At 43.1% G+C, this 14,763-nt stretch overlaps 1 protein-coding gene across 9 annotated transcripts in view; it reads right to left on the minus strand.

Moving 5' to 3' along the window:
* The window catches only part of ELOVL5 (ELOVL fatty acid elongase 5), a 70,935-nt gene that overhangs the window by 33,281 nt on the left and 22,891 nt on the right, over positions 1–14,763 (minus strand). For 4 of the 9 annotated variants that reach the window (XM_057554437.1, XM_057554439.1, XM_057554432.1 and 1 more), the window contains one exon: positions 6,524–6,560. The exons of the other annotated variants lie outside the window; for them this stretch is intronic. The gene's annotated coding sequence lies outside the window, so the exon portion shown is untranslated. The remainder of the gene's footprint in view (positions 1–6,523; positions 6,561–14,763) is intronic. 9 annotated transcript variants of the gene reach the window in all.

The raw sequence follows: 14,763 nt of genomic DNA on the forward strand, positions 1-14,763 counted from the left end.
TAAGGGGACACTGGTCACTGACTTCTGAGTGGAAGAGAAGATCAGTGTTCATACCATCAGCACAGAGCAGAAGTCAGTCAGTCTGTATCTGACATGCCTTTTGTACTCCGAGCAACTAGCACATGGTAGATGCCCAATGAGTTCATTCATTTACTACAGCTGCAGAGGGGGCTGAGATGCCAAAGGTCACAGACTTTGGGTGGAGCCGAAGTTTGAAGCCAAGTCTCCCACCCCACAACCTACCGCTCTTAAAATAGCCGGTATGCGGGCTTCCCTGGTGGCGCAGTGGTTGAGAATCTGCCTGCCAATGCAGGAGACACGGGTTCGAGCCCTGGTCTGGGAAAATCCCACATGTCGCGGAGCAACTAGGCCCGTGAGCCACAATTACTGAGCCTGCACGTCTGAAGCCTGTGCTCCACAACAAGAGAGGCCACGATAATGAGAGGCCCGCGCACCGCAATGAAGAGTGGTCCCCACTTGCCGCAACTAGAGAAAGCCCTCGCACAGAAACGAAGACCCAACACAGCCATAAATAAATAAATAAATAAATAATTAAAAAAAAAAACCCGGTATGGCCTTTCAAGGGGCATCTTCATAAGATCATTGTAAAGAGGATGGTGACAATATGTATTAGTGGTTTTGAGGTCACATGGCTTTATCCATGAGAATAAATGCAGAATTGATTTTAAATAACACTATCAAGTTAAAAAACAAAAACAAAACCAGTTGTCCTCACAGTGGGATATTACTCAGCCATAAAAAAAGAATGAAATATTGCCATTTGCAGCAACATGGATGGATCCAGAAATTACCATACTGAGTGAAGTAAGTCCGACAGAGAAAGACAAATATCATATGATATCGCTTATATGTGGAATCTAAAAAATAACACCAATTAATTTATATACAAAACAGAAACAGACTCACGTAGAAAACAAACTTATGGTCACCAGAGGGAAAGGGGGGCGGAGGAGGGATAAATTAGGAGTACTATGGGATTAACGGATACAAATTACTATATGTAAAATAGATAAGTAACAAGGATTTACTATATAGTACAGGAAACAATACTCAATATCTTATAATAACCTATAATGGCAAATAATCTGAAAATATATAACTGAATCACTTTGCTGTACACCTGAAACTAATACAATATTGTAAATCAACTATATTTCAATTAAAATTTTAAAAGATCAGTTGTAGGGACTTCCCTGGTGGCACAGTGGTTAAGAATCCGCCTGCCAATGCAGGGGACACGGGTTCGATCCCTGGCCCGGGAAGATCCCACATGCCGCGGAGCAACTGAGCCCGCGTGCCCTAGAGCCTGCACACCGCAACTACTGAGCCCACATGCTGCAACTACTGAAGCATGCTTGCTTGAGGGCCTGCGTGCCACAACTACTGAGCCCGTGTGCTGCAACTACTGAAGCCCATGTGCCTAGAGCCCGCACTCTGCAACAAGGGAAGCCACCGCGATGAGAAGCCCGCGCACCACAATGAAGAGTAGCCCCCACTTGCTGCAACTAGAGAAAGCCCTGCGCAGCAACGAAGACCCAACGCAGCCAAAAACAAACAAAATGAAAAAACACAAAAACCAAAAACAACCAGTTGTATTCACTCATGATGCTTGGTAAGAGAGACCTTAGAAATCTCCATATTAAGACCTATTTGGGAAGTCAGCGGGAAAAGGGTGGCAATCCTCCTTGGCCTCATTTTCGTATGCCCATCAACACTTCCACTATCAGTGATAAAATTATAGGCTTATGTTTAAAGTGTTGTGATTGTCAGTTATACTGCAATTATCTGCTCATTTGTTCATAATCCCCATTAAGCTCCAAGCTCTTCAGGGCAGAACCTCTTATGTTCCCATCTGTGCCTTCAGAGCCTAGATCTGTGCCTGACAGCTTGCCGACTACTGGCTGAAACTATTAATGAATGAATGCCTTCACATCTTTCAGTTTCACATCAATGGGTTTTCCAATCTGTCCGCATCTCACAATCACCTAGAAGCTTTAAAAAACAGATTTCTGGGACCCACCCCTAGAAACAGATTCAGTAGTCAAGAGGCTGAGAAATTTGTTTTTTTTTTTTGAAAAGTTCCTCAGGTAATTTTGATGAGCTGCCAGCCTTCTTGGGGAACTACTGCTGTGTATATAAACTGGGCTTTGGGACTAATGAAATCTGTTGCAGACAATATCCATGTATTGTATTACAATGACAGAGTCTAGGCTAGGACAGGGGTCAAGGAGAAAATGTTTTTCATTCCTACAAATTAGGTTACAATTCCCTGTTTGCTGTAACTCCACCAGCTGGGGCGGGGGATGGGGGAATCATCTCTTAAGCTGAAATAAACCTCATTAAGTCAGAGATCAGTTCTCCTACCTTCTAAACAGTGTTACACAGCACATATAACATACAGCCAGCAGGCATGAAGTAGTGTAAGCCCTTCGTCCACTCTGGAATGTTGTTATAAAGAATACCACCCCCCCTCCCCGCCCCCCGCCCCCCGCCCCTGGCAGGAGGCGGGACCCCTTACCCTCTGTCAGCATTTCCCAGTCTGACAGGTGTCAATGGAGGCCAGGCCTGTAAAGCGCAGCGAGGGAGGGTCTATCCTGCTCCCTGTCACCCCCAGCAGCTGTTCTCGGGACACAAGAGGGATTTAGTAACCATGGGCTTAGTCACACTGAGCTGGGGACGTGTGAGGTGCCACCAAGTGGCTGCCAACGCCAGAACTCACAGCACATACCTGCCCACAGCCAACTGGACGTACTGCTTGGAAGGAGGCAAGGTGGACAAAAGGAAGCATCCCGACACTGGCCAAGAGGTGGGCTCTGGCTCAGGCCCCGTTATTATCAGTCCTACACTGAGCCACTTCCTATCAGCTTCATTCCCTGGATTAGGGGACAGAGGTGTCTTCATGTGAACTTGGCATCTGTGGAAGGCAGCCTCTAAGGTGGTCCCCAGGGATCCTCTCCTGCACTGGACCAGGGCTGTGTATAGGGCCAATAGAACACAGCAAAAGGGATGGTGTGTCACTTCCGGGATGAGCTTTCCGTAGCTGGTAGGTCAGGTGGCCACCTATCAGCAAGGTAGTGTTACCCCAACAGCTCTGGCCCTTTCTCTTTTAGAAAGATCCATATGACACCCACTAGGAATGCTATCATCATAAAGACAGACACAATTGTTGGTGAGGATATGGAGAAATTGGAACACTCATACATCATTTGGGATTGTCAAATGGTACATCTGCTGTGGAAAATCGTTCGGTAGGTCCTAAAAAAGTGAAACGCAGAGCTATCATATGACCCAGCAATTCTATTCCTAGGTATATGCCCAGAAGAAATAAAAACCTGTACACAAGTATTCACAGCAGCATTATTTATATTAGCCAAAAAGAAAGGGGGGGGGGTAAAAACCCAAATGTCCACCAACTGATGAATAAATAAAAGGTAGTACATCCACACAATGGAATGTTTTTCAGCCATAAAAAGGAATGAAGTACTGATACACGTTACAACATAGATGAACCTTGGAAACATTATGCTACGTTAAAGAAGTCAGACACAAAAGGTCACATATTACACGATTCTGTTTTATAGGAAATGTCCAGAATAGGCAAATCCATACAGACACAAAGTACATTAGTGGTTGCCAGGGGTTGGGGAAGGGGAGGATGGGAAGTAATTGCTGACGTGTATGGGGTTTTTGAGGTAATGAAAATGCTCTGGAATCAGATGCACTTAAATTAAAAATAAACATTAAAAAATGAGAGATACTTAAAAAAAAAAGCTTTAAAATTCTGCACACTCAAGCTCACTTGTAGAAATCCTTATACTAAGGAAATAAAAGCAGATGTGCATTAAGATTTAATTATAAGATTGTCATCAGTGATATAAGCAGCAGAAAAATACCCATTTAAAAGTAACTTGCTACATAAATTATGGTACAGGCATACAAACAGTATGCCATCAGTAAAATAAAGTTACTGGGCACTTATTCCAGAGAAAAGATTGACATGCACACAAAAACCTATACGTGAGGGCTTCCCTGGTGGCGCAGTGGTTGAGAATCTGCCTGCTAATGCAGGAGACACGGGTTCGAGCCCTGGTCTGGGAAGATCCCACATGCCGTGGAGCGGCTGGGCCCGTGAGCCACAACTACTGAGCCTGCGCATCTGGAGCCTGTGCCCCGCAACGGGAGGGGCCGCGATAGTGAAAGGCCCGCGCACCGCGATGAAGAGCGGTCCCCGCACCGCGATGAAGAGTGGCCCCCACTTGCCGCAACTAGAGAAAGCCCTCGCACGAACCGAAGACCCAGAACAGCCAAAAATAAATAATAAAATTTAAAAAAAAAAAAAAAAAAAAAAAAAAAACCTATACGTGAGTATTCACAGCACCTTTATCTATTATAGCCCCAAACTGGAAACAACCAAGATACTCTTCAACAGGTGAATTATTAAACAAATAGTGGTACATCCACACCATGGAATACTTCTCCTCAGCAAAAGCAACACACTTCTGATACATGTAACAACCTGGATGAATCTCTAGACTTAGTGGAAAAAAGCCAATCCCTTTATATAACACTTTTGAAATGACAAAATTATAGAGATGGAGAAGAGATGAGCAGTTACCAGGGGTCAGAGATGGAGTGAAGGCAGGAGGGAAGCAGATGTGGCTATAAAAGGGCAACATATGCTGATGGAAACGTCCTGTATCTTTTCTGTAACAATGTCAGCAACCTCATTGTGGTACCAAACTACAGTTCTGCACCATGTTACCAGGGAGGGGGAACTGGGTAAAGGGTACTTGGGATCTGGGATCTCTGTGTTATTTCTTAGTTATGAACCTGAAATTACCTCAAAATAACAAGTTACATTAAAAACAAAAATCCACAAAAGTGGAAAACAAACCAATAAACAAGACTAAGCATTTGACTTTTTAAAAAATTCAACCCCCTCACGCCCCCCTTGCACCTCCCACTGACACACACTTGTGACTTTTTGGCATCTGTTAATGAGTTCTGCTGGAAAGGAATAGTGTGAACTATCACCTCATTCATGAAAGCTTAACCCTTCACCTAAACGCTAGAGTTTTCACTACTTTAATTTTCAGAGCTGTCTGATTTAGCTTCCCAGTAAACGCTTATTTACCCAGACTACTCAGGCGACAGGAATACTGTTTGACCAGCCTTATGTTCTGATTGACTTCAAGGGACCATACCTCTCACATAGGCCAGTTTTCAGAGAGTAAGAAAATCATTAAACGTATCAAATAAAATCTTCCCGAATAAAATCAAAGCTTTGATGATTCGCGGCATTCTGTGATCTTGAAGTGTTCCAGGGGCTGAACTATGAACGCCCAATCCCATTTTACAGAACCATGGATGAGCAGGCATAGATAATTGGGATAAATCTGTAAATCTATTACGCCTCTCTGGTTTAAATAAGAAGTTCCTGCCATCCGTTATTTCCGTGCCACTTTCTATTTTACACAGAACATAGAAAACTTTAGGTATCATCAATAGTTTTGAGTTGTCAGATTCTAGATGTTTTTTAAATTTCTATTTATTTATTTATTTATGGCTGTGTTGGGTCTTCGTTTCTGTGCGAGGGCTTTCTCCAGTTGCGGCAAGCGGGGGCCACTCTTCATCGCGGTGCGCGGGCCTCTCACTATCGCGGCCTCTCTTGTTGCGGAGCACAGGCTCCAGACGCTCAGGTTCAGTAATTGTGGCTCACGGGCCCAGCTGCTCCGCGGCATGTGTGATCTTCTCAGACCAGGGCTCGAACCCATGTCCCCTGCATTGGCAGGCAGATTCTCAACCACTGCGCCACCAGGGAAGCCCTCTAGATGTTTTTTGATAATTGAAAAATATGAAGAAAAACTTACTTCATTATGAAAAATAAAAACTGCTTTCTTCCATCTTTTGGGTCATTTTCTTATCAATCCAATGAAAAACAGAAAGTGGCGAAGAAGCACTTTTATAAAGTGGAGGAGTCCTACCATTCTGTGATTCCGGTTTCCTGGGTGTGTGCAGTGTGGGTGCAAGTTGTGCCCTGCAGGGGGCCTTGCTGCCCTCAGGACAGGAAGAAGCCTTCCAGGCCCACAGCTGCCCAGAGCACAGACACTGTCTAGCAAGGGCTGTGGGGACTTCTATAACCCTCTCTCAAAATTCTCCAGTAAGATTAGATCTCTTCCTAGCAAAGCTTTTCTCCTTTTCACCTAGTGCTACTTTCAACAACCGTGCCACTGTGTTTAAAACCCCCTTGACAGCCATTAAAGGTGAAATAACTGAGAATTAGGCCCTAAAGTGATTACATTTTAGTGGAACTCCAAGTAGTTTAGCAAGTCACATTAATGTAAATGAATATTCTGACTGGCTAATAACAAGATTTTCCTTTCATTTCAATTCTCCCCAAGTACCAATATCCAACGCCAAGCTGTCATAAAAGCCATTTTGCCGTAACAAAATGAAGAAAGGCAAGCCAGTGATCAAATTAGCATGAAAATTAGGTACCCACCTACAGCTGGAACACCGAGGGAGCGACACTAACAGATCTGGAAATAAAAATTAAGGACACAGTTAGGAGGGGCAAAAATATTTATGTATAGAACTTGTAAGGCACTGCAAAGTAAAGGAGCTGTTACAGTGGAGGATTACTGGACTAAATGTCAATATTATGACATAGTATGAGTGTGTTTCATGTTTGGTAATTGCAATCATTGTTGCTTTTGCTCTGGTCATCCATTTACAATGCTTGGTGTCAGTCTATTTATCTCTTGTAAAAATAAAATACAGTGTGTGTGTGTGTGTGTGTGTGTGTGTGTGTGTGTGAAAAAAAAAAAGAACTTGTAAGGTATCTTTCCTGAAGAAGTCAATCAGGTGAAAATTTTAGGAAAAGAATTGAGGCATATAAAACGGCATATACTGTTTAACAACATGCCTTTCGTGAGCATCAAATGTGTTTAAGGCATCACAGTAGGTGGTAGAGATAGGGAACGTAGTCCTTCCCCCTAAACTAAGAAATCTAACTATCATCCAGCTGGAATCCACATTCTTAGCTCATTTAAAAACACAAATGTTCCGAAACTACGTATAAAATAGATAACCAATGAGAACCTACTGTACAGCACAGGGAACTCTACTTAATGCTCTGTGGTGACCTAAATGGGAAGGAAATCCTAAAAAGAGGGGATATATGTATACAGATAGCTGATTCACTTTGCTATACAACAGAAACTAACAACACTGTAAAGCAATTATACTCCGATAAAAATAAATAACCCCCCACCCCAAAAAAACCCCCACAAATGTTCCAAGACAAGAACATTTAGTTGGGGGGGATAGATATAAAAGGATATATAATATCCTACTTTGATTTGGAAAAGCTATCACATTTTCCTAGACAGAACCAAATAAACACACTTAACTTGAAGAAAACTAACGGGACTACAGAAGCAGTGACATGTTTAAAATGTATTATGGTTTTTCCCAATAATTTTCTTCATATACATGAACAATTTAATATATGCCCTCAGGTTGGAGAAGGAAAGGAAGAGTGTCTTGGTCAGCTTGGGCTGCTGTAACAGAATACTATAGACAGGTGGTTTAAACAACAGACATTTATTTCTCACAGTTCTGCGGGCTGGCAAGACCAAGGTCAAGGTTCATCTAACCCTTCCCGAAGGCCTCACCTCCAAACATCATCACACAGAGAGTTAAGGCTTCAGCATATGAAATGGGGGGGTGAGGGCACACAAACGTTCAGTGTATAACAGAGGGGTGGTTTTGAGAGGGAAAGGGAATGACCGTAATTGCTACTTTTAGAAAACCTAGTCTCTAAGGTGAATCATTTTCATTCATTTACTCCCTCAAGTTATCAAAACATATTATCTCTACTTTACAAAAGGGTTGTGTTCCAGATGTTACTTTGTAAACTAGTCATCTGGCCTCTGGAAAATTCTATTTTCTGTATTCTATTTTCCATAGAAATAATGTGAAATTAGCAGTTCTGGACCTTTTGGGGATCCCACCCCAATTGTAAAAATATGATTAAAGCAAAGGTTAAGAAAAGAAAAAGAAAAAGTGAAGGTGACCCTCTATCCCCAGATGACAGAGAATTTGGATAAAATTGACAAGCTCCCCAAAATCCTAGGGACCCTCAATCCCCAAATTAAGAACCCTAGCTATAAGTAGTTGACAGATCTCCAGATGGGCCCTAAACTACTTAACTCATAATGAAGTGGTGCCTATGAGTATAGATTCTCACTATTTCTACACGAAAATAATTTCATGTAATATGTATAATGTGAGTTCCTACCCTCTGGGCTCTGACACTTAACACTGTAATATGATCTTTGGTAAGCTGTACAGACCCCGGTTCCCTGGACTTTAAACACGTGTGTAACGATGCGTACACCCCACGGGGTTGTTATGAGATGATATGAAACGCTGGGGCAATGCAGGGGCACTTCAATTCGCGGCAGCTGCTTTTATGATCCTGGAGCACACAGTCACCGCACCGTGGGAGGCACTGGGACATAGAGCCACAGGACACACACCTGCCTCCGGAGAAGTCAGTCTCACTAGGGAGAAATGATAACTAGCAAGCTGAGGGAGATGCCTTGACAAAGCACGTACCGATTCTATGCAGGGACCGGTGGGTCACAGTCATGTGTAAGGCTTGCCAGTGGGAGATGGGACAAAGGGGAGGGGAGAGAAAAGTGAAAACCCATGTTGGAGAAGCAGCTAAGGGCTCTACTGGTTGATTTTAAACTGGGGGCGGGGGGTGAGAGTGAGGGTGGGCAGGAGGCTGGAAAGAGAGTGATATCAAGGTCAAGTCAGAAGACTTGACTATTGGCCACAATAGTCCACACAGGAGATGGAGGACACCATGAGGCCACGGCAGGGCAGGGAACCAGGGGCCACAGGAGGGATGGCGGGAAGGTGAGGGGAGGGAGAGGAGGAAGCCCCAATTCTGGTTCTGACTCTGCACCCTGCACGCAGTGCTATCCTATGAGTCAGGGAGCACAGGGACAAGTAGGAGGGAAGAAGGGAATAGGGAAGGTTCTGACCATCTAGAAATGTACCGCCCGGCCACCGATTCTGTTCATGACAGACGCATCGTGCCTGCTGAGTCAACACGCAGGCCATGTGTTGTGAATTACTGGAGTGCAAATCAGTGAACATTCACTGTAGTGATGTGTTCTCTTATAGGGAAAAATCTGCAAGATGAACTGTGCACTGAGTGAGTAATGTTAAGTATAAGAAGTTCAAGCTTAAGCTAGGACCTAAGCCACGCATTTGTTTAGGGATTTATGCTCTTCTTGTCCTAAGAAAACACTAAGCCAGCTACACTCCAACATGAATTACACACTTCAGGGGGTTGAATTATTTAGCAAATTGCTATTTCCCTTCACTAAATGGTCTGCTAATGACTGCCACAAAAAAGCTTTCCAAAGTCACTCTCCCATCACAACATCTCTCTGCGAGAATCTGAAAACCACTTAGGACAGCGCAGGCCACCATTTCAAATGATTTTTCTTATTTTCAAGTCCTTTTCTTTGAAGAGCATCATGATGACAGCAAGAGCAACTGACACTCAGTCCTTACTACATGCCAGTCTTTCTGCTATAAATTTACAAGGATGATCTCACTTGACCCCTCACACCAGCCCTTTCCCACACCCCCTTTTCACAGGTGAGCACACTGAGGCAGAGAGCAGCTAAGTCCTTTATCCAAGGTCATGCCAATAGCAGGCAGAGTGACTCCACAGCCTGCTCTTTTAACCACTGCACTCTAGTTCCTATGTTACACTAAAAATAAAAAAGGGATGTTTATTGCATGAACTTGAAAAAATAGAAGAGGTGGTTTTTTTTTTTGGTTTCATTTTAAGGTAAAAACAAAAAGCCTCTGAGAGTGTGGTAGAATCCATGTCCCTCCTTCTGCCATTTACAAGCAGAGTGATCCTGGGCAAGTTAACCTCTGAAAGCCTCAGTTGCCTCACCTGAAATATTCCCTTCAAATGGGAGTAAAAATAATACCTATGTACTCAGATGAAATGGTTCGTGTACAGCATTTAGCACAGAGCTATCCTAGTATTATATAATAAATATATAAATAAAATATAAATATATTCCACTATTCTGTATGCTTTAAAAAAGCATATACTGGGCTTCCCCGGTGGCGCAGTGGTTGAGAATCTGCCTGCCAATGCAGGGGACACGGGTTCAAGCCCTGGTCTGGGAAGATCCCACATGCCGCAGAGCAACTAGGCCTGTGAGCCACAATTACTGAGCCTGCGCGTCTGGAGCCTGTGCTCCGCAACAAGAGAGGCCGCGATAATGAGAGGCCCGCGCACCGCGATGAAGAGTGGCCCCCGCTTGCCACAACTAGAGAAAGCCCTCGCACAGAAACGAAGACCCAACACAGCCATAAAAAAAAAAAAAAAAGACAAAAATGTAGTTCCCAGAGGCTCTCATTAAAAAAAAAAAAAAAAAAAAAGCATATACTTGTATAATCTTGCATTTCAACACTGCAGCAATTACTATCTTCATGAACCTAATCTGAGTTTTGGAGCAATATTTATACAAATGCTTTAATTATTCCCCCATTATTAGTCATTTAGTCTGTTTCCAAGTTTTTACTATTCTTTTTAATAAATTTATTTATTTATTTATTTTTTGGCCACGCTGGGGCTTTGTTGCTGCGCGCGGGCTTTCTCTAGTTGTGGCAAGCGGGAGCTACTCTGTTGCAGTGCGTGGGCTTCTCACTGTGGTGGCTTCTCTTGTTGCGGAGGATGGGCTCTAGGCGTGTGGGCTTCAGTAGTTGCAGCACGCGGGCTCAGTAGTTGTGGCTTGCAGGTTCTAGAGTGCAGGTTCAGTAGTTGTGGCACACGGGCTTAGTTGCTCCGCGGCATGTGGGATCTTCCCGGACCAGGGCTTGAACCCATGTCCCCTGCACTGGCAGGCGGATTGTTAACCACTGCACCACCAGGGACGTCCAAGTTTTTACTACTCTTAAATAATATTGTGATGGCCATCTCTGCACGTAAAACTTTAGCTGTATATTAAATTACTTCCTTGAATGAGATTCCCAGAAATTGGCCAATCATGTCTAAGGGTCTTCATATAACATATATTGCAAAATTTCTTTCCAAAACATTTTCACCTACTAACATTCCTACCAGCAGGGACTATGTGAGCAGCCTATATAAACTGCACCCTGGCCAGGACTGGGTAATGTCATGAAGGAAAAAGAGATTTTATTTTTTTAGTCTAATACAAAATGCTCTATGTGTATATTAGAAATATAAATCATACAGAAAGCCCAACAGCTGAATAAACATTGAATATATGTATAAAGAGTCATTTTTGGCTAATGGTCATAAAAGAAAAATGAATAATAAATTCTGTGTATCTTCTACTTAAGAATTGATTTGTGGGGGCTTCCCTGGTGGAGCAGTGGTTGGGAGTCTGCCTGCCAATGCAGGGGACACGGGTTCGAGCCCTGGTCTGGGAAGATCCCACATGCCGCGGAGCAACTGGGCCCGTGAGCCACAACTACTGAACCTGAGTGTCTGGAGCCTGTGCTCCGCAACAAGAGAGGCCGCGATAAAGAGTGGTCCCCACTTGCCGCAACTGGAGAAAGCCCTCGCACAGAAACGAAGACCCAACACAGCCAAAAATAAAAATAATAAATAAATAATAAATAAATAATTTTTTTAAAAAAGAATTGATTTGTGAATATAAGCTGGAATTTAATTGGTCACTTATGTTAAGAGTTTTTCTTTCTCTCAGGTTATTAGTAAATGGAATTGTCTGCATTCCACAAAGATCCCCCCTGAAACCCAGGAACTCAGTCTAGTTAGCAATTTTTAAACCTCTAAGAGAAGCATTCGTCTTACATACACAATAGTGATCCTTGAGGATAGCATGCATTTAAAAAGCACAGTCCAAGCATTTGTTAAGTATCTATTTTGTCTAGGGACATGGACTGTTTTTAAAAAGTGGACTCTACAAACCCAACCACAAAGGAGCTCCGCAAAGCAACAGTAAATCCGCTTCTAGTAACAGAGGCTCATAAAACTAGCTTCTAAAAAGCCAAATGTTTTCTGTATTTAAGAACTTGAATTAAGATGATGCTTCCAGGTGGTTTTTAACTGTGTACGTAACATTTTGCAGAAGACAGGGCATTGTTTGCCCCTCAGTAGCCAAGTCAGCCAAATCCAGTTTATGTCATTAGTATTACTATCAATAAAGCATCATAAAACAGCTTGATTTTTCCAATCCCATGTGGAGGCGCTGAGTGAGCAGTTAGAAAAATATTTTGACTTGTTCACAGAGAAAGTTCATATGCATTTCACAGGATACAAATGAGAAACCCCAAGGTGTCCTCTCGCCTGCACTTTTCAGCTCAGTCACCTGCATCCAGAACAAAAAAGGTTGAACCCAAAGCTTCAATTTAGAATAAACCAACTGCTACTTGGATCATAAAAATCCTCATAACGACAAGTGGTCCACCATCGGGGGAAAGGAAATTCTGATCAGCAAAATGTCAGGCAGGCAATGAGATAAGCTATACAAGGTCTAACAGGATGAAATGGCATTAACTCTGGCCCAATTTATCCCAGCATCAAACAAATCTCAGATCATTACAGACTGTAACGCCTCATGAATGAGTTAAGAAGACTTCGTTATGAAATCATAATATTCTTCCTTTAGAGAATCCCTGGCTTCAGGGTGGTAAGATCATTAAAAATAGAGAACACAATGATGATTATCTGAATAGTAACTAACACTGAACGCTCAGTGTGTGCTAAGCGTCACTCCAGGCACCCTCATGTGCACCACGTAATTCAATCTTCTCAGTAACCTTGTAAAGGGTCTTTTCCCTACTTTACAGAGAAGGAAATGGAGGCTCGCATACTAGAAGGCACTGCACACGATGACAGAGCCTGTACTTGGTTCAGGGGATTCAAACAAAGCTCTTAGCTGCCTCTCATGCTAAAATCTGACTAAGTTTAACTCTGCTAGGAAAAACTAAAGTACATCCAACTGCCCACCTACAGATACCTATAACACACTACTGGGTTCTAAGTAACAATCTAAGGTTTTGTAAGGAATGATTTATGCCCAAGGCATCCTAACACCAAGACAATGGTGTACAAAACCAGAATGTCACTGGACCCATGGTTACTACTGGTTACAATGTTTATGGGACATACACTTGATTTGGTTTTTCTTCCCCATTCAAATGAGTCAGAAAGAAGGTTGGTGGCCTGCTCACAGCATCCATGAGGTCATATTAAATCTCAGGTAGCAAGCCTGCTTAGAAATGACAGAAAAGCAAATAATGGTGATAATGTAATTTCAGTGAGGCTATAAGCTGAAAAAAATCTCAAGTGGAAACTTCTGGTTTAAGTGCCCTGGAGGATAACATGATACGGAACGAGAAATGTGTCCACCACGTGCAGCACTGGCCAGGATGAGTAATGAAATGAGTTCCCAAATCCCTTTAAAATATGGATATGCAGCATATAATTAAATCAGTATGGATCTATCTCTATCTCTAGATATTACATCAACTGATGTAATTAAAAATACACAATTTTTTTTTAGAACCTGGATATACAGTTAAAAGATTTAAAAAATAAAGAGACCCATGGCAATGAGTTTGGGATAACGATCTAGTCTTAAACCAAGACCATCTAGTCTTAAACCAAGACCGAAAGCTGAGGAATGGGCTATCATAAAATCAGAATGTCTCCATCTCCAAAGAGTATCAAGAAGGAGAAGCATTAGCTTGAGGTTTGACACAGAACTTTCAGAGAGTACAAACACCAGAGAGGGCCTGTGGGGATATTGCATAAATAAGCACCTCCCCCCACCCAACAGGTGGGAGTACAGATTAACCTGAGGCCAAGGACTTTTTTTGGACGCTGATAACCCCATTCCCACACAGAGTGAAAAAGGTAGAAAGGCACTGTGCCAAAGGTCGCTGGGTCTCCTGACTCTGCCCCACCCCTAGGCCCAGTTCCAAGGTGAGGATCCCATCCTGGGGTTAAGTTCCATCAGGAAGGTCAGTGCTCAAGCTCATCCTCCAAAATGCCATTTGCTTCACACTCCATTTACCACCGACCAACCTCCTCAGGGTTGGATGTCCTGTCCAAGAACAAAACAATGTATGGAAAGCTACAGCAGAGGAGAATCATGTGGGTATTACTCTTCAATTCAAAACAAATTCTAGGTTAAGACACCCATTACTGTGTCATAAAGCAGCATATGATACTTACAGCCAAGTGTCACATCTTATCTATTTCAGTACCCATATCTTATCTATCACTTACAGGAATTTAGGGTGGTTATGAGCCCACTATGGATACGTATGTGTGCCAACTATGTACAAGCACTCTTCTTGATAGAGTGGGCGGGAAACAGTCCACAACTGTCTAACTTATCTGGAATCACATACACACAGAAAGTTAATACCACAAGAGCACCCAGTAGAAGAGAAGAAGCACCAAAGCGGGGAGCACTGTGGGGAGGAGGGAGAGACTCCTGAGGGGAGCGGGGCTTGGACCAACCCTTAAAAGAGCAGTAGGTATGGGTAGGCCAAGGGATTTGGGAAGGGTATTCCAAATGAAGGACATCATCCAAGGAGCAGAGGGGGAAGGGGGCAGCCACACTTTGGGAAGAATGGAGCGGTCACATGATTGACTGGCACATGATATGCTTCCGCCTTCACCAGAAAAGTGTCGGC

The sequence above is a fragment of the Balaenoptera acutorostrata genome, chromosome 10, assembly GCF_949987535.1.
Source record: "Balaenoptera acutorostrata chromosome 10, mBalAcu1.1, whole genome shotgun sequence".
NCBI lineage: Eukaryota > Metazoa > Chordata > Mammalia > Artiodactyla > Balaenopteridae > Balaenoptera > Balaenoptera acutorostrata.